The sequence below is a fragment of the Falco biarmicus genome, chromosome 7 (assembly GCF_023638135.1).
Source record: "Falco biarmicus isolate bFalBia1 chromosome 7, bFalBia1.pri, whole genome shotgun sequence".
Taxonomy (NCBI): Eukaryota; Metazoa; Chordata; class Aves; order Falconiformes; family Falconidae; genus Falco; species Falco biarmicus.
The window spans coordinates 33,474,094-33,501,732 of NC_079294.1; the positions used below are offsets into that span (position 1 = coordinate 33,474,094).

The 27,639-nt window shown below is 39.6% G+C and overlaps 1 long non-coding RNA gene across 1 annotated transcript in view; it reads left to right on the forward strand.

The window, feature by feature from the left end:
* LOC130152657 (uncharacterized) overlaps nucleotides 1–27,275 on the forward strand; it is a 37,850-nt gene extending 10,575 nt beyond the window's left edge. The window contains exons 2-3 of the long non-coding RNA XR_008823069.1: nucleotides 2,774–2,871; nucleotides 27,039–27,275. This is a non-coding gene — a long non-coding RNA (uncharacterized LOC130152657). The remainder of the gene's footprint in view (nucleotides 1–2,773; nucleotides 2,872–27,038) is intronic.
* Nucleotides 27,276–27,639: the final 364 nt, after the last annotated feature.

Here is a 27,639-nt window from a genome sequence, read left to right on the forward strand (position 1 = left end):
CTAGAGGTGGGAGCGGGGCTGAGCGGTTGTACTGATGGGAGTCTACATAAAGCTGTAGAGATGCACCACGAGTAGGGTCAGCAGAGAACTCCACAGCCACTTGCAGCCAGTTTGCGGCAGCGAAGAAGAGGAATTTTGCTAGCAAGTAGGTAAGAAAGGAGCTAGAAACTGTTTTCAAAAGAAAAACAAGCTTTAAGCAAGAGGTCCTAGTCTTCCGTCAGAAGGAAGAGGACTCAGTACTGGGTTGGCCTAAGGACTCCGGCTGGGCTGTGGCCCCTGGCACGGCGCAGTAAGGGGGCACACAGCTGTAGTCAGGAGCTTCTTACAGGCCTGGACTTGAATAGCTGGAAGGTTTGTTTTTAAAAGAATATTTGCACTCTCAGTTAAACTTTTCAGCTTCTTGCTTCTCTGTTGCGTTACCTCTGAAAGGGTTAACAGGGGAATGAGCTACACAGCTGAGAGCATTCCGAGGGATGGGGGATGAGGGCTGGGAAGGGCTGTGCTCCCCTGGAGGGCCTGGGCAGAGGTGGGGCTCTGCCAGCTGGGTCACTCATCGGGGAGTATGGTTCAGTGGCCCCGAGCCAGAGAGAATAACCGACTGCTCGTCCCGTACCCCCTCCTTTTGCCTTTTCAGTGGCGCTAGGGACCTGTTGAAGCATTTGGGACCGAGGGGTGTCAGCGCAGAAGCGAGTGGGCTGAGCGACAAGCCATAGGAGGGCAGCATTGCTCAGACACAAAGCCAGACGCCTTTCAGCCTTGCCCGCCACACATCCATGGAAGAGCTCCTTCTCTGAGGCCCTCTGCACGTCCCCAGTGCCACGGGTCCTGCCATCGGCCTGGGACACCGTGTGGGAGAGCCAGGCTCATGGGGGAACTGCTGCGCCCGCAGCCCCTGCCAGCTGCTCACCGGTCCCTTGGCAAGCACTGCTGTTCTTGAGCTAGTTTGTTTTTTGTTTTTTCTTTTGTCTTCAAGTGTCTTCAAAAGATAATTACAAGGAGTTAGGGCCATTTGCTCAAGTTACTTTTAATCCCCATGGCGGTTATAATGAAGTGAGTGCTGCACATCCATTTTACTAAAGTAGTGTATAAGGACACACTTGACTTTCTCTCTGCAGATGAGAAAGGACAGATCGTTAAGAAAACAGGTTTCCTTTGGAAGAGCTGCAGACTGAGCCTTTTAGACCAGCTGAGATCTTCGGTAAAGGGCTTTTGGATGCTTCCTTTCCCCCAGTTTGGTGCTGATCCCAGCATCATTGCAGGTTTTATCTCAAAGCAGACAGGCTGCTTTGGTTTACTTCCACAAGAGCACCAGTAAAAGCATGCTAGTGAATAGGAGAAATGTCTGTAAGAGGAGAGGAGGTAGAAACATCCCTTACCATGAACAAACACTTTTCTGAAGATTTCCACTTTGTAATGCTGGTAGGTGCCATTTCCTCATGGTTCAGGTGAGGGTTAGGGATTTGGCTGTTTAGGTGCTGGCTGGCTTGCCTCAAGCTGAGTGCCCAAGGTACTGCTAGAGGACAGATGTTTTCACATTCAAATCCTCCTTTCCCAGTTCTTGACTGCTCAGAAGTTGCAGCACATACGCAGATGCATATTCATTACTATTTCCTGAAAAATTGGCTTCTCAGAGCTGCTCTTCAAGGAAGCGTTGTCCTGCAGTCTCTTACAGAGGAACCAATAACAGGGATTTAAATCAAGCCCTTCCTGTGTGTTGGAAGAGCACATAACTCCCCATCCAGAGTACATTTTGAAGCTGAGATTACATTGCAGCTTTCAAGCTAGATATATTTTATACAAAATAATTATGCGGTCTTGTGTTTAAGATATTCGCTCAAGTTTCAGCCTTTGGTCTAGGAAATGCTTATTTCCCAAAGTGGAACAAATGTCAATAGGAGAGATTCATACCTCAAATAGCTTTATTGCTTCAGGGCTGGGGTGCTGTCCTGGGAGACTGAAAACAGGGCTGTTCCATTCCAAGTGATCTACCCAAGTATTGCAATTTGTGAATAGAAGTCAGAGGTGGAAATGGGGCAGGTTGGCATCAGTTTTGTAACAGTTTAGACTTGCATTTTCTCTGCTTTTTTTTTTTTTTTAAAAAAAAAGAAGTTACCAACATGATTCATTTCAATCCAAACAAAATGCAGGGATTTTATCTTTGCTGCAGAAAACACAAAAATATATTTGGTCTGGATCCATTTGATTTTTGTCCATTTCTTCTTTTGTTTTGGTTCACCTGGTAAATAATATTCTCAAATATGATTAGAGGGGTCTATGCAGAGATTCATTGAGCAGAAACTGGTTTGTAATTTTATAAATCTTTGCTCAATGGACTTGGCATTGTCTGTCAAAGCTTTGATTGACATGACAACATTATGATGCATTTTTGTCCACGGTGACTCATCTAACATCCTTTGCTAGGATGGAAGAGATTTGCATTGTTTTTTCACGTCTACCGAGGGGTACAAACACCAGGAAGGGATAGGGATAAATTCCTAATATTCATGAATCTTTTGCTTTTGTGTTATCCTGCCATCCTTCATGTCTTTCCCCAAGTTTCTTAATGTCAGGACTCACTAGGATGAAAGTATTAAGTTGAAGGTAACTGGGGATTGAAGCTCTTGCATCACCTTAACATGAAAGCACCATTGATAAGGTTTTGCTTCACTCTTCTGCAATTCAAGGGGACTTTGAAGTCCACATATGTAAATGACCTGAGTAAACTCTGAATGACCACTAAAAATAAACCCGTTTGCTGTTTATTATTTTATAGCACTGCTGAATATGCTTGTTACTTCAGAGATGTGAAAAGAGAAGACCTCATCCGTAGTTGTCTCTGCAGAGCATTTGCAAAGAAGTCAGCATGCACTGGTACGATATTTGTTATGATCATACTACTACTCCACTACATTTTCAGAGTAAGGAAAATATATTCTCCTTTTGGAATTACTGGATTCAATCCTTTGCCCTGTGTTAAACAGATAGTAGCTCAGACTAAATGATTTTAGTAGTCCTTCGTCCCTTAAAAAATGTTAACCAAATCTACTACTCTGAGTTACAAAAAATGCCATGGCTGTATCAAGGTGTTTCACAAAAGAACTTTTAAACTCTGGATTATAATGAAAAGCTCATTCAGAAAAGAGCAAAATAGTTAATTTTGCAGTGAGAGTGAAACACATTCTTCGAATTCCTCAGAGAAGGTTTTCCTGTGGTAAACTCAGCCAGGTGAGATCTCAGGAGGAACAGTAACCAGAAAATGATTCCTGTGATGTTTAGACTTGCAGTTTGCTGTTTTGAAAAGTGCCACATAAACTGACTGACAAAAATGTTTATTTTCAATTAGGTGTCACTGATGGAGCAGCCGTACTTCTTTGACAGTGTGCAGTGCACTCCAGTGCTGCATTGTTATGTTCTGCCACTGTTAATTCAGAAGTCAGTGCTGATTTCTGCTCCACATTCCCCTATGGCAGCCTTAAATGTCTTTAATTTGCCATGACTCAAGATAGGTATCAGTCTTTTCTTTCCTTTCTCACTGTATCTCAACTAGAACCAAGCTTTTGGTGGGCTCACCCCGTGCTTCCCTTAGTATCACATTTAAGGCATCCAGATGGGGTGACAGAATGGAATAAGACACCAGCCCTCCATCTGTTAAAAAACAAGAAAAAAAAAAAGAGAAATGAAATACAAGGTTTTATTGTTCTTTAAGTAAGAACAGATACAGTCTGTATGTCAAGGCCAAACTATATGCTATTAAATCTATCCTTTGAAGTCTTCCATTGGGCTGACCAAGGACAGATGGTAAACTGTTATCATTTGATATGGGATTAGGTCAAGTCGAAGTTCAAGTTTGAAGGTGACAGTGAGAGTCTCAGTTCAGCTGTCAAATGTATTAGTTTATATAATGAATAGCACATAGTCAGCATCTTTGCTACTGTTGTGCTAGTGTAAAAATGGGGAGATTTATTTAGCCACAGATCTCCACACTCTTTAGAAGTCTAAAATGCCAACGTGTATCTGTTCTAACTTAGTAGCTGATTATCAATACAATCTTTATTCTTTTGGAGAAGAAAAGAATTTAGATCTAGGATGTACTGGCCTAAAATATAATACAATTTATTTTTTTTTAGCTGGCTGATACATTTTCATCATTTGCCTCTGTGTTTCTGTTTTCTTTGCCTATATGCCAAACCCATAATATTCTCATTGGAGGAACCGATTACTAGTATCAGATGTAGGGAAGGCTGTAGCAGCATTTCATTTCTTACACTTTATTTTCACACCCAAATAATGAATGAAGACCATTGACCCTGAAGCTGAAATGCTGCATACATGTTAGGCTTTCTATTGTTTAAATTTAGCAAAGGAAATGAACTTGCCTTAAAAAAACAATCTAACCAAACACGTTTAGAAACAGCTTTTGCAGAATTGGCTGATGTTTGCCATATGACACATGCAATGGACATTAGACATAATTTGGAAGCAAGCAAAGCAGTTAAGTGTATGCCAGCTGAAAAACTAAGAAAAACAAATTTTCAAGATCTGGTCATAATCTTATACAATAATCCTGTGGCAGCCTCATGGCGTAATAACATGCAATGCTTATATGAGTTAAGGACTGATGGGATGAGCCTTTGCTGGCAAAGTAAGAGCTAAAGACACTCAAAACAACTTCTTAGAGAACAGCTTTTCTTTATAGCTTTATGTAATATTTTTTTTTTTCATAAACTCCTCTATAAGAAATTCAGTGGAAAGGAAACTCTTCTGTTAGGTGTGTTGAAGCAGAAAAGAGGAGCAATAGTCATGAACCCTGACAGTATGAGGTACTGTACAGTCACAGAAGAAAGAAGTGCTATTGCAGCACAGGGATTGTGTTTCAGGTACATGAGTCAAGAAATCAAAGCAATCTAAGGTTTTTCTGATACTCTTCACTATATTATGGGTACACATCGACTTTTCTTCTCCATATGACATTTGTTCTTTTATGTACTTATTACATATGTTAATGTGTCATGTGAATAAGTAAATATTGCCAGAAAAACAGGACTTTTGAAGTTGTGACACTTAGTGCTTCATCACTCGACATTCAACAGCTCTTTTTAATTTTTACAGTTGGGATGATGTGTAGCTGACTGTAGCGTTATACTGTGTTAGTAACACATCCAAACTAAAAAAAGAGACAACCCTAGAACTGTTTCTGGTTTACTTTCAGCTCAGAGAGGTTTCTGTCTAAAGGCTCAGGACTCAGTTCCCGTTTGAACAGATTTTTAGGCTTGGCTGGAGGTGGTGGGAAAGTTGCTTCATACCATTTTTCCTGTCCCCTGGTCATGGGTCTGTCTGAAACCACTGTTGTAAGAAGCCTGCGGGCTTCCTTCTGTCACAAGGAATGCCACAGCTCCCTGAGTACTGCTGAACTTCAAGACTCAAAGGCGGCACTGTCTAGTCTGCTGCATCCTTTGCTATACTCCTTTCTCCCCTTGCTGCCTGCTTCGCAGGGCTGAGCCAGCAAACACCAGGCAGAGTGACGGGCAAGATGTGGCAGGCAGACAGGTACTTCGCAGGTGATGGACAAGGCATAACATGGCCCCACATGCCTGCTTCTTCTTTAGTAATCCACAATGCACTGCACTTTATTTGACCAATCTCCTCCATTGTACAACATGAATTTTTTAATTTCAACCTTCAGTTTCAAGACTGGTAAATCTTTGGAAACATTGGCTATGCAGACTGGCCTTTTCCTAACCCACCCCTCCCAGGAACCTGTATCCATGTCTGGGAATGGGGATGGTGCAAATGCAGCAGTATCACTTGGAGAAATATTCCTTGGAGAAGAGGCTTTAGAAACTTGTTGAGAATTCCTATGAGCCTTTTCTCACCTCAGTATAAGCTTTATACAATTACCACAGACTTTAAAAATGGAAGACTATGACATCAGGTGGAAAGAGCCTAGGATCTATTTTCCAGCCATGTTTTAAAGTCAGTCAGCAAAAGCAAAACGTTTTCATTTCAGAATGCTGGTCTTTTCCACCTTCTTTTTGTTTAACTGTTTATAATGCTTACCTTAACTAAGACCCATCTCTCTATTCCCTACTTAAACAAGAAGAAAGCTTCCATTATACTTGGCAACATAAAGGAATGTTCAGCAATCAAAACTAAAGTGCATTTGTACAGTATATTTTGGTATCCAAATATATTCAAAAATACACTAATCTATACACATTTTGAGGTTCTCCATGCACATTCCTGTGGTCCTTTCAGTTTACTTTTTTCCCTTCATAATTTCCTCTCTGCTCATTCCTTTGAGTTCTCTTTGAATTCCTACCATTCTCTGAGAAAAGATCCATAGCCTCCTCAGTTTCAAAATTTTCTGGCTACTGCAGCCTCATTTATTTAAGTCCAATTAGCTCCCTGAGGCTTTAATTAATATTCTTGTGTTTTGGGATAGATGGTGAGCAGACTGAATCCCCACAAGCACTTGGCCTCCCACATCCAGTGTCAATTCTTCTCTTTGGGGATCCACTATGTCCTATACTCTTGAAGCGGGAAAGTTCTGGGAGATCCAGAACTTGCCTGCACTTCAGTTTTGGGCCTAAGCCAACCTGACCCCAGACCTGCATATAAAATATTTGGGCTTGTTCCCTAGATCCACTTCTGCTTACATTTCTCTTGACTCTTCATGTGACTTCTCAAGAGACCTGGACTTCCCAAGATACTTGGACAATTCCTAGACCTACAAGAAGGCATTATCTCCTCAGGATGTAAGGTGCTTATGTCAGGAGGGTAGGACCCCCTAAAGCTTGGGAGTCTCTCTGTCTTTGGGGCACATCTCCATAATCTGTTCCACTCAACATGGACTGTCCCTTCTATGTTTGCACCAGGACGGGCATAATGCAAACAACAGCAACAATATACTAAAGCAGGTTAGAGTTCATGGGTACAAGTTCACAATTAGGCTCGTTGTCATTGTTTTTCTCCATAAATAACAGCAGCAAGCACGTTGCTTTGTAGAAGGCTATGATATAATAAGTATAAATGGTACTATCTAAAAAATGGAAAAATCCTGTTCTGCAATATCCGGGGGCCATGGCTGCAAAGGGCCAACACAGCCATCAAGAAGGTCTAGAATTAAACCAGACAAGTTGCCAATGCATAAAACTGCCATCATTGTGTTCACTTCCCAGTTTGTTTCAATGACCATCCCATCTGTGAAACATATTTCTGTGGGACAGTTAAGGGTTGCAAGCATAAACCAGCCCATTCGAGTGAATGCCACAACCCAGGTGTCGCTCTTGTTTGAGAAATGCCTGGGTGGCCCCACTGCCAAGGATATAACCGCAGATAATACAATCCAGAAATCCCTTTCCAAAGCAGTGAGTAATTGAAATTTATGTACTTGCATAACTCATTTATTGCCGGGAGAGCGACGAATCCAAGGTTGTCAGCTCCAGCCATAGGGGTTGTTCCCTGATCCAAGAGGCCTGTGACTTTATTGTTTGAATGGGAGAGCTGAGGCTGGTGATTGGCACTGATGTTTAGAGGCTGGGATGTATGGCTGAGGATGTGCTGGATGAGAGGTAAGAGCACAAACTGCTCTCCTTGGCAGGAAGAAAAACACCTCAGCGGGAGTCATTTACATCAGTAAGGGTTTGAATCTGAGGCCTCAGGCCAAATTGATAGGCTCTATTTTCTATAATGAAAAGTGTCTGATTTGCCCCGTTCCTAGCACTGTGGTAGCACTCACTGATTCTTTTTTATTTCAAACCCAAATGGAAAGGCTTTCAAGATCAGTTCTCGGTTTACGCATCATTGTGATTGAGATTTGGGAAAGAAGTTTGGGATATCCAGAAGAATGTCACACGGAAAAAATTCCTTACATCTGGAAGAACTGTTTTCCTTATTTCTTCTCTGTCATGGACTGAACTGAGCTCGTAACTTCCCTGTAGCTTATAAAGATACATATCTGGTAGCAAAATGGATTTTTCTGTGAAGAGTTTTTTCTGTGAAGGTTCTGCAAAGCTCCTAAATGACAGATGCTATAGAAATGCTAAGCATTACTGTGAATAACAAAATTATTTGCCACTAAGGTTTGTTTCAACAAACAGGTGTTCTCATGTCCAGCATCCAAGCAGGGACACAGTCTAAGCTTCTGGACTTTCGGGCTGTCTTCCTCTCTCTTTCAAAGTACCCATCCTTTCTTCCATTTTACTGTGTGTCATAATAGCTTTTTTCCTTCTTTCAGAGAGATGAGAGAGTTCTGTTTAGGAGAAGATGCTCGTGGATTGGATAAAGATATAACAAACCATCACCGACTAGCTTCCTTCAATGGTAAAATCTTCTGGGAATATCACTGCAGCTTCCTAAATATTGTTGATGAGCAGCCACAATGTTGCTAGTATCTCTTCATTTTTTAAAGCAAAATGAGACAGTACATGTGTTGTAGGGGAGAATGGGATGAGACTTTGGCTTTCACTTTTAGAGAAAAAGTAAAAGTTTTTTTTTTCTCTTGAATGGGAGAAAGTGACTGATTTCTATTGCTTATGGTGGCAAACTTCTTATACATTGAAATGAATACCAAGAAGCTTTGCACTCTGAATTGTGACTGTTCTTAGCCCCAAAGGCTCTGTGTGCCCTACAGATGGTGGAGAAATTAAATTTCATGGCAACCTTTCCTAATCAAGGAAACTGAGGCATGGAAAGCTCTGTCATCCTGCTCTTGCTAGTAGGGGGACCATAAGCCCTACCCATTTCTCCTTACCTGACTTTGAGCCTTTTCTTCACAAACAACTCTCCTGTGTCTTGCCCTGGATCCTAAGTCAAGTGGATCTGTAGTCTGAGGACAGCAATAAACTCCATAACAGCATCTTCTTGCCTTCCTTACCTGGTGGTGAGAGACACTGGCTGAGCTGAATATATGACTTCCTATGTCCCTTTAACCACAGTCCTGACCTTCTTCATAAAAGTCTCTATGTTATGATAGTCCTGTCAGAATTTAGCGGTTGTGCTTATAATTAATTAAGAGGTACTAATTAGTCATTAGAAATCAAATCACAAAGGATAAGTTAAAAACCTTTCTGTGAACTTTGACATGCCCCTTTATTACCTCTAAACCCACATCAACAAAAAGAGACATTAATAAAATCATTATATATTTGAAGAGTAACACCTTGCCCATGTAAAGTTTATGGCTACAAATAAATATGTGTCAGGGAACACCATCAAGTCCATTAGGCCAAAGATTTCACTGATGCTATTCATTTAGAAGGGATGGAACTTGTATGTTGCTGTGATGGACAGCAGCATAAAATATTTAAGAGGGATAAAAGGCCCTTTCTCCTTTTTCACCCCAGCCTTCTAAGCCATACAAATTTCTAGGTAAGTATAAATAAAAATAAAACTTGCTGCCATGATTTACTCATTCATAAATCTTTTTTTTTTTTTTTCTTTTAATCACTAGAAATCTATTCCAGTGCATGTAAAGTCTTAATGAGACCTAGCAACATTATGAGTGCTGGGAGCAATCGCCCTTCAGCCTCATGCCTGCAAACGCTCTTGAGGCATGCATATATCTCATTATGGCCGAATGCCCTGTCATGTGTTATTCCTTACTTAGTGACAATTTGTCACTGTCACCCTTGACATGTCACTCTGCTGTGGAAGGATTTGACTTCAACGCAAAATGTGACAATCAGATGAGAGAATTTTGTAATCTGAACTGAAATATGGGGTTGAGAGAGACTAATTTCATTCAAACACAATCCTAATATAACATAAATGGGAAGAAATGTTTGCATTTAAGGATTTTTGTTGAGGTTCTCTTCCTTTGTCTTTTCCCAGCCCCCACTCCCCCACTTCAATTATTCTTTAGGATAATGCTTTTATTTTTGAAGGATGGAGCCTTACGTTTTAATACCATGCATTTTCAATTAAGTGCACTAAGTTCCACGGATATAACTATTACTTAAACTGTAAGTAATGGTTACTTGTAAAAATTAGGGAAACATATTGTGCTTTAGATAAATTACATTCAGATTACTTCTTATTATAAATGGGGTAGAAAATGGATTTTTAGCTCTGGCTGGCCAAAGAGCCAACATTTGTATCTACTTCATTTGTTTAAATATATTTCAAGCCAGATTGAAATCCATATTGCCTGACATTAATTGAGTACTGAAGCATCAGTGTACTCAAGTTTCATAAACCACTGATGAGTGAGTTTCTACAGGCTTGATTTAAAAATATACCATCCCTTTTATATGAAAATTATATTCCGTTTATAGTGTAATTCTTAAAGCCCAGCATTAAATGGTATAAATCTTAATAAAATGAATGTAAATATGACATTTGTACTGTTGAGCTGACATCTTGTTTGCTAAGAAAATTATATTTCTTTACTTGGCATTTATTAAAATATTCTTCTGTATGATATTCTAGGCAAATATGTTTTTTTCTGTTGCAAAGCAGAATGGGGATAAGAGCGGGGTGGGCTATGAGATGGACTGTTCCTGAAGGTCACTTGTAGGGTTCTGCTTAGACACCTCATTCTGGGCAGGATATTCCGCTCCTGGGCATCTTTTGACAATCAGTCCTATCAGGTTGCCCAGTAATTTATTGACTTTGTGGCGCTGACAAATAGTCAATCATTTCACTGGTAACCTATAGGAAGACAGGTTTGAGCTCATGTTTCTAGAGGTGAACGTCTAGGGCATTTTAACTCATTTTTCACACTTGTAATTCTTGGAGAAGCAGACATAATTTGAACTAGATTCTGGATTGCACAAAGAAGGTGCAAGGCTTTGATTTTTCCTTCAAGTTTCATCAAATTTTCCTGCATAAAATGAATGAATGAATAAGTTACTAACTAACTAACTAAAGACGCCCTCATCAAGCAGCTTTTGCTGGCTGAAGCAAGTGTCCTATGGCCTTCATCAAGCTGTGCTCTCTCTGAGGTAGAGAATAACTGCTTTTAAGTGAACGCATTATGAAGTACCATCTGCAATGTGCCGTCCTCCTGGATATTTTTAACAGGACTAACATAGCTGTCAGGATGTCATGCAATGAATGTCGGATAATTTGTACACTTGATTTATTATTTTTTTTAAAGCTCTTTCATGCTATTATAATGATAAAGGCAGCTTTCTGCTTTAAGTGCATTTTCTGATTTCTCAATATACTTATTGGAGTTTCTTTATTTAAAATCTTTAACAATACAAATTTTGTTTAATAATACTAACATTGTGAAGGAAGGCAGTACATACTGAATAATCAAGGCTTCTGTAAGGAGTGCAGTAAGGGCGGATTTTTCATGTAAGTTCTATCATTTGTCTCCTTCATTCATTGCCTTCATTGGGGTCTTCAGAACCAGGAGCAACTTGTCATTTATTAACACCAGAGAACTTGGTAAATCTTGGGTTCAGATTCCAGGCAGACCCCTGTTTTCTCTGGGACTTAATGTAAATTATTTGAGCACTCTCTGTTTCAATTCCCCGTCTGCAAGGCATGGGTAACCTTAGCTACCTCACAGAGAAGTTAATGGAAATGCACTGAACTGGCTGCAGGCATTTAGATAACAGGTGGGTGAACATGCAAAGCACCAGGTGAGGTTGCAAACCATGACAAACAACTTTTGCCTGTTTCATCCCCTGTTCTTTTCATGCTGAGCTGTGCACTCAGGTCCTCTCCCATGGACTAGCTTGGCAATTATTGAATACTTTGCAGGGCTAAGTCATCTCTTTAAGCCAATTTAAAACTTTTTTCCCCCAGTGATTTTTTTTCTGTTGATTCAACAAGTTGGCTTAGTGGGACCTCCTTCTTTTGGTAATTGTGAGCTATAACTTCATCAATTTTTTCTCTGGAATTAACTTTGAGTAATTTCAATTTTCTGTGTTCCAAGGCATTTTTCCAGGACCATTTGAACCAATGTACCAGTTCATCACTGTCAAGGAGTGGAGCTTAACTCTCCCATACTGTAACTCATAGCCAGTCCCAGCTCTGCACCCCTGTTGTTTACCTTGTGCTGGGTCTGGCTCCTGTTATGTGCTTCAGCTAGTCAATTTAACTCATTTATCTACAGAAACTAGACCAGAAAAGAACAACAACAAAGTAGATATTTAGGGCTACAAAGATGATTAGGGTAGTAGAGCATCTCCCTTACCAGGAAAGGCTGAGACAACTGGGCCTGTTTAGCCTGGAGAAGACTGAGAGGAGATCTTATCAATGTCTACAAATATCAGTGTCAAGAGGGAGGGACTAGGCTCTTTTCAGTGGTGCCCAGTGATAAGACAGGGAGCAGTGGGCACAAACTGAAACATAGGAAGTTCCATCTGAGTATGAAGAAAACCTTCTCTACTTTGAGCGTGCAGAGCACTGGAGCAGGCTGCCCATAGAGGTTGTGGATTCTTCTTCTCTGGAGACATTCAAAACCCACCTGGACACAATTCTGTGCAACCTGCTCTAGGTGAACCTGCTTTAGTGGTGGGTTGGACTAGATGATCTCCAGAGGTCACTTCCAACCCTGACCATTCTGTCATTTCTCTGCTGAGTTATAATTGACTTATACTGATACCAGATACACTGACCCAAGAGAAGGAAGAAACTGACCTTATTTCAATCAAAGCCAGCTGTTAGTCATAGTTTTGTGCACTGTCAGAGGCTAGACTAACAGTTTACCATGACTGATACTTGGAGATCCCTTCCCCTGTCTATATGCCTCTGCTGTTCACCTCATTTGGTTAAATGGGAAGGAGATCCAGTAAGTAAAACATCAGAAAAATAAAAACTTTTCAGCAAAAAGAGGCAGATATCTCCTGGTCAGGTTGATGAATTGGATCAGCAAGCTGTAAATAGATGAGTTGTAGCAGAAAGAATGGGCAAAAGAGGAAAAGAAAAAGGGCAGTGGAGGTAAGTGGGGTGAGAACAGAGCAGAAATACACTCCCCCAGTTTCCTGATGTCCCCTGGGGAGACCACACAAGTGGATCCCATGTGCTTTCCCCTCTTTTCTTAACTCATCAATATTAGTAATGTTCCTTCCCCCCACTTTTTTTTCTTTTTTTTTTTTTTTTTTTTTTTTTGAGTGGGACTGAAAGAACAGTTTAGGAGCCAGATCAAAGCATTATTGAGATCCTGGAAATATCCTAGGAAATATCTCTGATAATCTTTATCTGGAATCCCCTTCTCATTAAGAGGCACTGTGTAGCCATCAGTGATGGGTAACTTGTAACTTCCCATTCTCCATGGTCAGCCTAGGTCTTCCCTTCTCTAAAAAAAGTTAAACTTCTGTGCTCAGCTGGACCTTATTTATGGGAAAGAACCTCACATGAGCCCTGTCATTTGTTAAAGCTTTGAGGTGATGAATCACAGCTCTAAAACCATTCGCTGGAAGGAATTATTTAGGAAAGTGAATTTCAGAGTTGATCTATTCATAGAAACATACAAGATCACAGCTCAGAACTAATGTAATTTTTTGCTCCTTTTCACCTCCCTTAGGTGATCCTAAGGGAAGCGCTTCCCTTAGCATACATCTTCAAACTTTACTAATAAAAGCTAAGTTTATATTTTTAAGGAAATCAAAGATGAGAATCATGTTCTTCTAGCAGCTAGCAGGTGTTTCTGGCACTGGGCTCACACTGGAGATCTATGGCTCTGAACTGGGATCTCTGGAGACTTAGTACAGTGCCCTGGCCACTAGCTCTGTCTCTCCCTTGACAGAGTACTTTGTAGGATTTTTTTTTCTTTTGCTAAAAACCTTCTCTCTGAAAACAAATTGTGTCCCCACAGGATAATTTTCAGGTTTTTTTGTTTGTTTGACTTGAATTTACTATAATGTTCACAGTCTTTAAAATTTTGCTTTGATTTTTGAAAGCTCATAGAAAGCTTTTTCAGCAGTGGGTGGAAAGAGAAAGCCCAGGTGCTGATGAATGATGGGGTTGTGGGTGAAGCATGGACACCCTGTTGTTTGCTTTCATGTCTTGTTTTTCTTTGTGGTTGTGTGTTGGGTTTTTTTCCCCCTCCCATAACTTTGCGAACAATGCTCTGTACTGCATTTTGCAGGGAACCAGATCTCTCGTCCCACTGATACATTTTTCCAATCAAAATTGGACAGCCTGGAGAATCAGCCAGTAAGAAATGCATGCTAGGAGCCTAAAACACAGAAATTCAGGTAAGCAACAAGGGAAAGCTTTTAATTTCCTCTACTAGACATATGAAAATACGTATCTGGTGCTGAGCCATGTTTTTTGGTCCAGTGCAGATCTCAAGTATTTTCTCTCTACTTGTGGCTGTGTCACCAGCCCTTTTTAAAACCGAAGTCGGAGCAAATGTATTAAGAATGTCAGGAAATCTTTTTTGATCATGTAAAAATAACAGCTGGCATAATTTTTCTTACTTGAAACCTCATTTTACCTTGACTAGTTGACTTTGTAGTATAGTTGTGTATTTTTGTGGTTAAACAACTGGTCTTCTTTTTTAAGATGCTTGTCACAGATGTTTCAGAAAGGTGGTGGAATTCACTTTCCTGATCATGAAAAACTGTCAGCACCATCCTTCCACACTCTGCTGAGATTAGTGAATTTATCACCATCTTTTTTTTGTGTCCAGCCTCCTGATCTCACAGCAAGAGCTGTGGCACATTATTCCTGCAGCGTCCTAAACTTCACAGGTTCTCATTATACTTACTCTTTAAACTTACAGATACTGTGAACTCTGAGATACAATCAAGGTTAATTTCAGTATCCTAATGCCTTGAAACTGATACATATGGGTATAGAAATCTGTTAGCGTGGTCACAACAGAGCATGAAGTCAACTATTAGTGTCACATGCAAGCTGGTCTTCGCATATGGACAGAATTGCATTAGGGCACAATTAAATGATATCAGTTTAGACCAGGGACTTTCCTAAGCAGATAGCCTTTAGAGCTATTGTGGTTTTTAAACATCAGGTTAATTGAGAACTGCTGTATATTTAATAGGGGGGCCTTTGGGATATGACTACAAGGACTCTTTGTTGTTCAGCAGTACATTAGGCAGAAACTGCAATTCTGAAATGGTCATATAAATCCCAGGAGGCACAGTCATTAACGGGACACTAAGCTCCAATTAAGGGCACGGCCCAAAAGACCAAGGTGAAAAACATGGTCCTTAAGCAGTTTTCCCAGAGGATATCTCTGATCTAGCTGCCTGATTTCAGCCGCAGAAACATAATTGTAAATAACAAAACATTTACTCTGAAAAGAAACATACTCCTTGGTCTGGAATATAAATAGGAAAACACACCAAAACCAAAGGGTCTTTCAAATTAAATTTGCTGACTCCCCCAAAACAAGACTAGAAAGACAAGATACTGCATATCATAGCTGCAAGTCCCGATTCCTTTCACCTTTTCAAGAGGAAGGACTCGATTTCTTAACACTTGCAGTCCAGCCCTCTAAACTTCATCTTACGTCTGTTTAATGTTAAATTGAGCACTTCCACAAGTTCACATTCAGAAGTTACAAAGACCTGTGACCCTGTTTAAGTTTGGTTTCAGGTTCTATTTTTGTTCCTCTGCGTTCCTTGAGACAAACCCACCCAGTTTAGTCAGTGTGCTAGTTACTTTCTAAATGAGTTACTGGGTCTTATGGCCTGCTTCTGGTCAAGTACTGCAATTCTGCATCAGACAGACCCAAATTTTCTGGGATGCCATAGATATACATTTTCCAAGAACACTGGGTCCTGAGAGTCCAGCTGAGAATCCAGCATGACTGGTGCTTTTTTGAAACTTTAACCTTGATAGCTCGAAGAGCCTTTGCGGTTAAATCGGTAAGTAAAACATTTATGGCTGTGTATGAATACCTTCCACTGTCTTCATCTTAATAATAACAATAATGCAACCTTTTCCCTATGCACAGAGATAACCTAGCTGTTTTCCAGCTACACAGACCATATGAGTGGGATGTTAATTAATGTGATACTATGGAATTCAGTTTAGTGAAGTACCAGAAAAAAGGAAATTAATTTCAATCATTGACAAACTTGTCAATTTGGATGTATTGATTTTTTGGTACCTCTGCAGCATGGCAAAGTTCATACATGGCAAAATACATCATTACTATTGGCTCAGTGTGCTGGATGTAAGTGGACTGGTTATTTTGGTGGTATTTTTTCCCAAAAAATTGACATTCTTTAAGTGTATGAAAATGAAAAATTATGTAAGTGGCTTTTATTTCTATTTTTAATACATCTATCAATTTCCCATCTTTAATGGTGATTCTCAGTCAGGGAGTTATTTCCCAATGCTTAAAAGCCATCTGGTCTCAGAGCAACCTGAAGATCACAGCTTCTTGGGTTGGCAAAACTTAGAAGAAAAGCAGGTGAAGCTGACCATTAGCAGACATTAGTCTTGAGCCTGCTGGCAGGAGCTAGTATTCTTTAAAGGTGCTTGGGCCCCCTGAAATGGGTGTGATTGCTAGCCTCTGGGATCAGGCATGCTGCTAGAACACTGAGTGTGGATTCCTCACCAGTTGTTTTTTTCAGGGTTATGGTGTCCAGCTGAAAAACAAAGCCAAGCCCTCTCATAAAGAGCACAGATCAATCACAGAATGCTCTCTGTCTACAGTGTTTTAGAAGTCAGTGTCCAACACTGTATTTTGCTTTTGTCAGACTTCTGTGATGGAAAATCAAAAAGCAATTGTTGTTTTGCTGAGTCCAGCTCTAGCAAAAGTAAATTGGAGGTGTTTTGATTAAGTTTTTGATTTTGGTTTGTCTCTTCAGAGCATATAGAACAGCAGAAAACCTACATTTGGCTTCTGCCTGTATATTTCTCACTTTTTAAATGCAATACTCTCGTATTCCCACCTGAGGTCATTAGCCACAAGGTAGGTTAAGAAAAAAAAAAGTTTGAAGGATGGATATAGCTGCATACAAACCCCAGCAATCTGCACTCATGTTTATGCTGATGCTTCTGAAATTCATCGTGTTACTCTGTTAAATCTCAGGACTACAGAATGTAGTGCTTGTCTAAATTTTCAAATAGAATTTTTATACTGAGGAGTTCCTGTAATAGAGGGAAGGAAAGCATGTATTTCTGATGAAATGCAATTGTTTTGCATTTCAGCATACAAAACAGGTCGTAATATCTGAGTTTTGGGTTTGGTGGTGTTTATTTTTTTCCTTCCGAGTGTCCCTAAATATTGTTTCAAAGTCAGTAATATACGTATGACCTTCTGAGACAGCAGTAATATGAGGGGGAGGAAGGGGAAATAATTAAAAAACCCAAATCCTAAAAACCTGAGGCTGAAAAGGTTTTTGCTGCTATTAAATGTATAATAATGGAACCAATATTCCCTATAGGAGAATGCATTTAGTTATTGATAAGAACTATTTGGTGAATTTTAGTCCTTTGGGCAATTGCAATCCTTTTACATACAGCACAATGATTCAAAAAAATCAAAATACACATTTCTTCAGTATTCAATTTCAGAGCATTCTCTTTTGTTGAAAACTTAAATTTGCCTACATTTGTCATAGAGATATTGCAGTTTTTCAATTGAAAACTTAGAAGTTTTAGTCAAGAATATCAGCAAAGAAGTAAACTTTGACAGAATCCCTAAATTGCAATTGACTTATCTCAGTTTAAATTACTGAGACCAGTTCTAGCAGTAATAAGTCGTAAGCATGACAGCGGTGCTTCCTTTTATTCCCCAGAAAATTTACTGACTTCAGGGCTGGAGTTTCAAAGCTTCTCTATGTGAATAGCCAACATTCAGTCCACCAGCTGGGGCTGATGGAGTTGAATAGTTAGTTGCTCATTAGAGTCCTGTCCTAACAATTTATTAACGTTGAAGGAGACAAAATTTAAGCATATGAATTAGGGGAAGCTTGTACTTTATCACCAGCAAATATAAAGGGAAAAAGTGAGGTAGAAATAGGCAGTGACTTGTTCCTTCTTCTTGCATATGCTGAAGGTAAGGTATTATCCACTTTCAGTCCTGGGCTTACAGTGTTTTTCCAAGATAATGTGCAATGCTATATTTTATTCTTAATAAGGGAGAATATTTGCTGTCTCATTCTTGAGTAGGGGTGTTCAGATTTAGCTGTGACAGGACTAGAGGCAGCAGTTTCTTTAGTTGCTACAGCTAAATTTGACAAGGATCATGAATCACAGCCCTGAGGTGATGTAATTTTCCAAAAGGGAAGGACTGCTGGGGGTGATGGTTTCTTTGCCGTGGTGTGAATTGCTGTTTTTGTGTGTTAATACAATTAGGTGCCTACAATTAGTCAGTCCAAGGACATAATCTATCTGCTGACCCAGATAGCAGATTGAGCTCCAGGTCATCAGATGTTACTTCATTACAAAGCTCTAATTATCTCCCTCAGTTTTCCCTTCAGGACAGTAAGGGTAGGGATACCTCTCAGGAAAGTTGTGAGGATTAATTAATGTTTTGTAAGGAGCCTTGAAGACAAAATACTGGGCGAGTATATGGGCTTGAGCTGCTGGTGTCTTCTAGTGTCTGACTTCCACTGAAGCAACAGATGAACACGTGTATGTCTCTGGGGCTCTTAGCATTAGTATTAGTCACCAGTTAAGGATGGGGGGAAAAAAAAAAAGAGAAATGATTCCGTCTGCTCCTGTGGAACTCTTATGTCAGACCTTCAGGTATGATGTAGCTTTCTGGAGTGGCAAAAAGACTAATGTTTTGTTCCTTTTCTACACGAACAGTGGAGGGATGGAGAGAAGGACAGCCAGTTGAGTTCTCGTGTGATTGCTGATGTAAGACCAGGGCGGAGTTTGGTCTGTAAGATTTACACACCACTCTTAATATCTGCCCAGAAGTTTCATTAGCTAGTCCTGGAGCCTTGTGCTGTGGTGGATACAAGCCTGAGAAGGCACCCTGGCAAGCTTTTCAGCTGAATTCCTCACTACTGTATTAGGAACTCTTACAGAGCCAGGGTGACGTTTGCTGGCAGGATCAGGGCCAAGACAGTTTCAAAAACCCAAGAAACAAGAGTGTGCAGAAAGGTACAATCAGCTATTCATGACTGAAATGTGTATGTGTGAAACTGTACTCAGTAACTAAGGCATATCGAAGGTGAATGCCAGCTACTGCATTTGGCCTTCCAGCTATTAAACATCTCCACAAAACAGTCAGCAGAGCAATGTCATCTAGACCACTTTGACACAATTGCATTGTACAATTAACAGGCAATGAAGGACTTCCTAAAAGCACATGTTCGACAACCTGCTTTGTCATGGGGTTTTGTGCTGTTGCAGGGATTAAAAAAAATTAATTTAACTTTGTGCTAGTGCATATTATATTTGGACAAGGGACTAGATGAAATGATTACAATAATAGCCTTAGAAAAGATCACATTTCCCTACTGTGCCAATGTATTTGACTGCATACGGCAACCCTTTTAGGCCACTGTTCACAGTGAATTGTAACAACTTCCTGCAAAGATCTAAGTTCTGCATCTTTTGAATGGCAAATTATTAGAACTAGGTCAGGTCTAAGAAGAAATAACCATCTTTAGTAACCAGAAATAACCCTAAAAGTGGTAGTTCACATTAATAAAGCTCTGCAAGCAAAATGCAAATTCACCTGATCCTAAATGCCATGCCTCAACAAAGAAGAAATGTATCCTATATGATTGCTAAATGCTACAGGTAAACTGCCACCTGGCCTAAGGGAATCTCTTGGGGATTATCTGTGAGGGTTATCATTAGTTCTGTACTTTGAAATCAACTGAGCAATGGAAAGTACAAAATCTGAACAAAAAACATTAAGTAATATTTAGATATCAATTTTCCTGAAAAGCATTTTGCAGAGGTGGGTAAGGATTATCATTATGAGACTCGTAACAACTGAGGCAGCAAGTAATATACAAATGTAGCTGTATTTTGCTAAAAAGCAGATGCTTGTTTGACTAAAGTGTGTCTATAGCTCTCCAATGTGTTTTGCAATCTTGATACCAACGTTTACTGCATTTTAGGTCAGAACTGATTCATAGGGCAGGAGCTTTACGTAACGTTGATGTCAGACCATGGAGGCAAGTCGCCTACAGTCATCTTGTACTTATTACCTGCTTTATCACCCCCTTTGGACCAGCAAATCTTTTCATTAACTTTCTTTTCATTTGAACTCCCTGTAAGTGTGTGTCTTTGTTGTGGCTTTTGTGGCATTTTAATTCTGCTGTACAATGTTTGTAAGTGCTTTGATTTGTTAAAACGGGATGAGTTTTTCAAAGGAACCCAAGAAAAATCATAACTTTGGTTGTAGTTTTGAAGGATTAGGTGCCTATCTCCTTTAGACTACTTTGAAAATCTTAGCCGACATAAGAACTAGATTCAGATGATCAGTATGTTCCCTTTCAACTCAGATAACTGTGACAGGCCACCTATCATAGACTGACTTTTAGTTAGAATAATGTTTGCTGGAACTATTGCTCACTATTAACTATCCATGTAGTTTATTGAAAGCTCACAGCAGCTTCCTTCAGAAAGTTAAGATAAAACACAGGATAAATGCATTGGGTGCTTTGGGGAGTGATCATCATGTCATATTCTAAGACTGATCAAGCTAACCACTTTTATAAGGCTGCCCATTTCTCTAAGCTCAGAGTATGCTCAGAGTATTTCTCAAAAGCATATATAAAGCTTGTTTTTAGGGAAGTTTTTTGTTATGTTGGTTTTTTTTGAAAGAAATCAATTTACACTAAGTATCAACTGAAACTAGCAGAATGGTTAGAAAATACTAGTATATTTGTATAGCATTTCCAGTCAAGCAGAACATTGAGATTGTACTTAGGTACAGTAAATACACACACATTCACAGGCACACACACCAGAAAAGATTTTTGTTTCAAAATAATCTTCATTACACAAGTATTATCATAATTGTCATTTCAATTGACTGATTTTAGTCTTTAAAAGAGGGTATAATAGCATTCACTGTCTGAGACTGAATTACTGTCATTATGTTAAAGGTACACTTTATCACTTAGCTTTTCTCCATTATAAATGCTCATAGACGTACACTGCTTTCTGCTGCTACAAAACCTTCAAAACATAATATGACAAAGTTTTGTATCCAGACACTTTGTTACTAAAACTTCAGAACAAAGGAGTACCAAAGGCAATCTGCCATTGCTAATACAACCACGTTACCCAAAGATAGAGAGGATATTTTAGCAAGTTTCTGAATTCCTGCAGAAAAATGCAAACTGTTCGCTGAGATAAAAAGGTATTTTGTGTATCTTTTGCCAGGAGGGAAGATGCAGAGTTGCTTTTCTGCTCAGAGCAAACTTATTAAGATATGAGCAGATCAAGCAAATATCAGCCCAAATGAGAGAAATAGCCATGCCTTACTATCCCAGAGTTGTCAAACTTTTGCCGGTGATGTTTAGATGAAAATCCAGACGTTGTCATCATATTAATCTGCCAGTGTATAAATGACATTTATCACTTCTGCGATCGCTTTTGATCTGGTATCTTAAGACTCTTCATATGTAGAAGTTCTCAACACATTGCCCTGTCATCTTGATACATATGGGACATCTTTTACTTCTGCAGGCACATAAGAACCAAGTCTGAATATGTCACTACAGCACAACACTTGGGCAGAGCTCTGTTGAAGTAAATGTCACTATGCCTGGAGTAAGAGGCTATAGAGAGGCATAAAGGTATAAACATCAAATCTAGAGAGATCAAGGACAAGAATTTGCCTGAGGAGCAAACCTTTTTCTTTAGGGGAAGAAGGGAGTCTCAATTGTGAGATTTGGGGGGCAATTTTAAAAAAAAATCTGTTTTTCAGAGGCTGTGGTCAGCAAAAGAAGTGCTAATTATAAAGTGTTACTTGAACAATTAAGTCCCCCAAAATACTTTTAAAAGCTTGTGCTAAATGCCAGAACACTAAAGAGCCTTGTGAGTTTCCTTGTAAGTTGCAGGACTTCAACAGTTCCTGTGACCTCTCCTGGACTATACATCTTTCAAAGGTGCATCAGAGGGCCTCCGGTTTTGGTGCTCTGCTTGCCATTACTGAGGCACCTGAGCTTTGGGAAATAAATATCTGTCTTGAAAATCAGAGCATTGAGGGAGATTTGAAACTTGTCGCCCTAGTCGCTTCTGAACATTTCTGCCTACATTTTCCTACCCCTTTATGGGAATTTTTTCCTGTTTTAATGTTTTCTTCCTCCTTCACAGTGATTATTAACAGATTTTTCTAAAATACCCAAAGCAGCATACTTGGGTCAGAAAACAGAAGCTAGCGTGTTTTTGTCTGCCAGCTTCCTCCCTTACTTACCATATAATATTTCCCCTATGTATCCCTAGGTTATGCACAGGTCTGGTTCCATCATTGCTTTGTGGGGCACTAAGTAGGTTCTAGCCTAGAAACAGATTTACAGTACAAAGGTTTAAGAGAGATAGATATTCCCTTACTTCATTTTTTTTTTTAATGAAAGGACCTTTATAGAAAGAATTCATGGGCATTTAGAAATATCTATGTCATAAGAAGAATTTGTGGCATTATATGAAGTGTTTCTCTAGTTGTTTTTTATTTTGTTCAATAATGGGAATATAAAAATATCAGCAAAAAATTAATAGCCTATCTGTGTTGAAGACACAGAAGTAATACTGGAGTGGACTGAGGCCTTAGGTGAATAGGTAGGTATTTTTATTTAAATTCTATGACTGGAAAAAAAATGTTTTCCTTGCTTTGTCAAGGTTTTTTTATTGTATGCCACATTTAGCTCAGCTAACCTTGTGGCTAACTGAAGTTTTCATGATTAAGAGTTTGAATGCAGTCAAAGAAATGTTCAGGTGTTGGCACAGACTATGCTACTTGAACCTGGAAAATTAGGATGGAAACCTTGCAAGAGGTTTTTCACAGTAAGAGGTGATGCTGACAGCCCTTTGTAGACATTTAACACAACATTTTTCACAACCTTTTCAGTTTTTGTGGTTTGTGAGTTTTGTGGTGGTGGTGTTGGTGTTTTTTTTTTTTGGGGGGGGGGGCGGGAGTGGTGGTGGTGTGGTGTGTGTGTGCACCGTTCCAGGAAATTACAGTTATAGTATAGGTGGGTAAGGGCAAACCTCAGCTTAGATAAGACTTCTGAGACTACAGAAAGATACTTGAATCAAATGTAGTTACAGAAATTGCAGAGGGAATTTTCCTTTTATCTAAATCTGATCCTCTACCAAACTACCAATTTTTTGACAATAAATGAAGCTTTCTTTCTAGAGGAAGAAGTAGTCATTCTTGATTCTGTTTTTCAAAAGTTCTACTTCTGTAATACTGACACTTCTGACCCTTAGATTTTCTGTATTTAGCCAGGGAAAATTCACTTATTCTTCAATGACTAATGAGTGGGGACTTTTGCTCTAAATGTAGATCTCAGTCTAGTAGGAAAAGTATGGGAATGCAAAAGCACATCTGGTAATTGAAAAGATGAAAAAGGTAATAATAAAGTGCTCGTTTTGAGGCAACAATGATGAAGGTAATGGATGATAGCCAAGCAGGCCATATGCACTTGGCTAACAGAATTAATCATGGGCTATGCAATGCAAAACAAGAAAGACAAGTACAATAAAACATTTAAAGACAAGAATGGATTTTAATTTTAGGAGCAGTATAAAAACAATATGATAATAATGATAGCCAAGTTACTTGTGTGATTGTACAATCCAAACAGGACACAAATTAAAGCTATAAATAATATTTAATCTGCAATACCAATATATGTTAAAAAGTAATAATGACTAAAAATTATTAGAATTAATCAAATGAGGAGTGCTGTGCCTAGTACGTTCAGAAGGGCTAAGGCAATCCTGAAACTGTCAGATATGAAGTCAGGGTTGAAAATGCAAATGGAAATATTAAAAGTTTCTAACGTGCTTTAACAAAGACATCTGAAAATGCAAGCTAGTACTTAGATTTCGATTAATAAAGGAAGACTTATTATTAGAACCTTGTGATTAGCTGTGTAAAATTCTTTTAAAGCAATTTTGTAAATGTCCCATCTTGAAGCCATTTTGCAGCATCATCTGTCACTAAGCCTCCAGCTATGGCACCTAAGGGATCATGTTTTCTGTCGCTTGCTGTTACATTTTTCTGTTACATTTCTATATACTTGTATTTTAAATCATCCAAACAATTTGTGTATAACAAGCCCTCACCCAAGTACAGGCACTGTCTGCCCAGGAATTTCAGGGCAATCCTGAAGGCTTTCTGCTGGGCCAGAAGGGTGGCTGAGCACCCTTTCCTCCCCTTGAATCACAGTAGTCTTTGGCCTTTACTGAGCAGAAACAATAGTCATATTGATACGAATAAAAAAGTACAACAGAATAGCTAGTACTCTCAGTTGGTAACACTAAAATGAGAGACTGCTGTATGGCTTTTTGAAATGCATGGCAAGGTTTCTTACATCTGTAATACAAGGTGCAAAAAACCCCTTATGATCACAAATAAGTGACTATTAATTTGAACAATATCATTTATGATTATGGCTGTGTTCTAAGCAGTCAGATGCATTTAAAAAGGAGAATGAGCACCTAAATGCAGGAACAAAGAAAGCACAAGAAACTTGAAAGTTGGGAGTAATTACTGATTTGAATAAAAATTTAAACAAAAAAGTAATAACCACAAACAATGAAAGGGGAGGTTGACAGTCAAGTTACATCAATGTGTTTGCATGACAGGGTAACGCCATTTCAGATGTAAAAAGAAGGACGGAACACAAATGCTTCTAGAAATATTGTTTCTGTCTCTACAAATGGAATAATACTGTACTTAATACAATGGTGGAACTTGACAGTACAAAAGGTATTTCTTAGTGCTTTTTATTTGTTTCCAGTGCTTTGTCTAATCATATTGTACATGCATATCTGTAAGACCTAAAATTTTAAACAACCCAAGTTTTGCAAACACAAAGAATCATGCTAAACACAAGTGAGTTTGTTCTTGTAACCTCAAGAGTCTTAATCTGAAGATTTATATTTTTTATTTTTTAAGGTCAGGTTTATGTTTAAGGTATGCATGTGCATGTTTATGCAAGCTTATGCTTACTCAACTGGTCAAATTGTTTTTGCATCCCTGACTATTGCCTTTGCTTGCTGTGGACTCTGGATTACAGTGAGGGCAAAGATGATCAGCTGGAGACAGCTCATAGTTGAACTTGGGCAGAAAGCCAACCATGTTGTCAGCAGATGTTTTGCGGTATGTGGGTCACTAGGAATAATCTAAGTCTTTTTTTTCTTTTTTTTTTTTCTTTTTTTTTTCCCTTTTCAGCACTGTAAAGACCCTCAAGCTGACAGCTAGAAGCACAGCTCTTCTACCCCAAAACTATTTGTTATTTAAATACAGTAAATTGTTAGTCTCCTTGGGGATTTCTGTAGCAAGCTGAACAACTGTTGTGTCAGAAAGGTACACATGGTGTGTGTGCTGCTCTGCCATGGTAGCACACTGACCTGGATTGAAAACATTTAAGTTTCTTTGAGAGAGGCTTGGAGTTGCATCAACGCAAGTGGTAACATGTTCATACGGACTTGAAATCTTTGCTTAACTTCTAATGATCTCAGTCTCTCCTACTGGAAAGTAATCAATCTGATTTGTCAGCCAGGTCCCATTGCAACAGTTTGCAAACGTGACACAAGCATTTTGAGAAGCCCTCTTCTATCTTCCGTGCCCACCTTCCCTTATACACCCATTCCTGTCAGGAACATGCATACATACATTTGTATATATTCATATGAATACATACACATACATATGTGGATCTTTTTCAGGATTGCCTAGATGTGTTAATTATGGAAAAGAGAAGGGGAGTTCTCTTTGCAACTGGTGTCCCAGGCCTTTGCAGAGGATATGTTTATATCCTTATTCCGGTTTACTAAGACCAAAGTTTGATTGTGAAAAATATAAACCATGCAATCTTTGGCCACAGATGATAATTATTTCCATCTTGCATGCTTGGATCTCTTTCCCTTTTTTGTACTGATGTCTGTCTGGGACAGAGTCAGCCTGAAGCTTGAGCGTCTAATAAAGGGCCGAAAAATTGTTGTGACAGTGATTTTGAGTGAATTACTGGAGCCTTTCCTCATGTTATTTTCGGTTGCGCAAAATTTGGCTAAAAGTACTAAACAATTGCAGATGCAAAGTAATATTAGGCCTAGGCGGAGTGTGAACTAGCATTTATTGTGTTCCTTGTAGTAGTAGCTGCTGGCCAACCCATTCTCCACACCTCAGCTCCATTCCCCTGCAGCTGCTGGATGAACTGTGCTGTAAGGGAGATTTTCACGTTGTCATAAGTACTCTGCTATGTGCAAATTGTTTTTCTTTCCTGAAGCTGTTTCCTAACTTCTTGGACAGGTAAATTGGCTCTCCCAACACACACAGCAGTTTTTGTGGGGTTTTTCCCAACTCTTCACTAAGATAAAAATCTAATTTCAAACCTCATCTTTTTCTTCTGTTATAAATGATTAAATGCAGGCACATGAAGGAGGCGGAGGAAAGACTCAGTGATTTGTACTGAAGTGTACTTGTAAAACAAGAAACTTGTTTTGAAGGAAATTGTGTTTCTTGAAGGCTTTTTCACAAGCTCATTCCATAAAAGATCAGCCCTCCTGAGGTTTCATCAGCGTAAAACTGCAAAAACTGAACAAAGACTGACACTGTGGCCATTAGCTGAGAAACAGGTTTAAGTGTCAACAAGTGCATGATCCTGCACGTTCCGCTGACTGAAACAGAGGGAGGTGGCAGCTGATTTGGTAGCACCACACCGTCGGGTTGTGGGATCTGGGGAGCTGCCCCAGCCAGCGCATGACAGCCTGGGTTGGTAACAGTCATTAAGAGGGCTGTGACACCAGTGCGTGTAACTGGTGAACACTTTGTATGAAACTTGCCTTGGCAATAGCAGGACTAGAAAATTAAACTCTCCCATCCTTAGGGAAAAAGGAAAGTTTATATCGGTAAGAACTGTAGCAGCCATCCTGCTTGCTGAGCAGCATGGAGGTAGGCAACCACGTCAGACACAATTACTGCTCCTTTTATAATAACCTCCTTTTTTTTCCAGACAACTGACGAAGTGAATTGTCAGCCTGCTAAGCCAGATGTAACATGCTGAGACCTAGGCAATGCTTTGCTTTCTGGGTCACCTCGGGCTCTGCACCAGGGAGAAGCTGCTGGAGAAGGCTCTGCAGCACTCTGTGATGATAAGCCCATCGCCCCTCTGCAGGGAGAGGTTGGGGAAGGAGACAGAAGGGATACGTGGGGGAAATGCACTTATCTTGGCCACAGTAACATGAAGGGTGAGAGGAGGAGGGAAGATCTTGTAAGTACCTTTCTGTATTCTCCATTAGCTTCCTTCTTCTCACTCTGAAGTACTGTTCATCCCCAGCAAGCTGCTTCTCCCGCTGATTAAAAAAATAAAGCCCAGTGGTCAGGAGGAGTTTCCTTTCTGTCAGTTATGAGGCAGTTGTTACCCCATCCTTCCCCTTTCTGAGTGTAATGCAGGCTGTGAGAGAGAAATTTCAAGTGTTACAGTACTGTAGCCATTCTATATGTGCAGAGAAATTGGAGAATTAAGAGCAAGGGTGACTGAGTGGTAGACCCTTGTATAAAAATGACAGATGCCCTGGTTTAAAAGGTGACAATTTGCCTATGCAGTGAAGTTG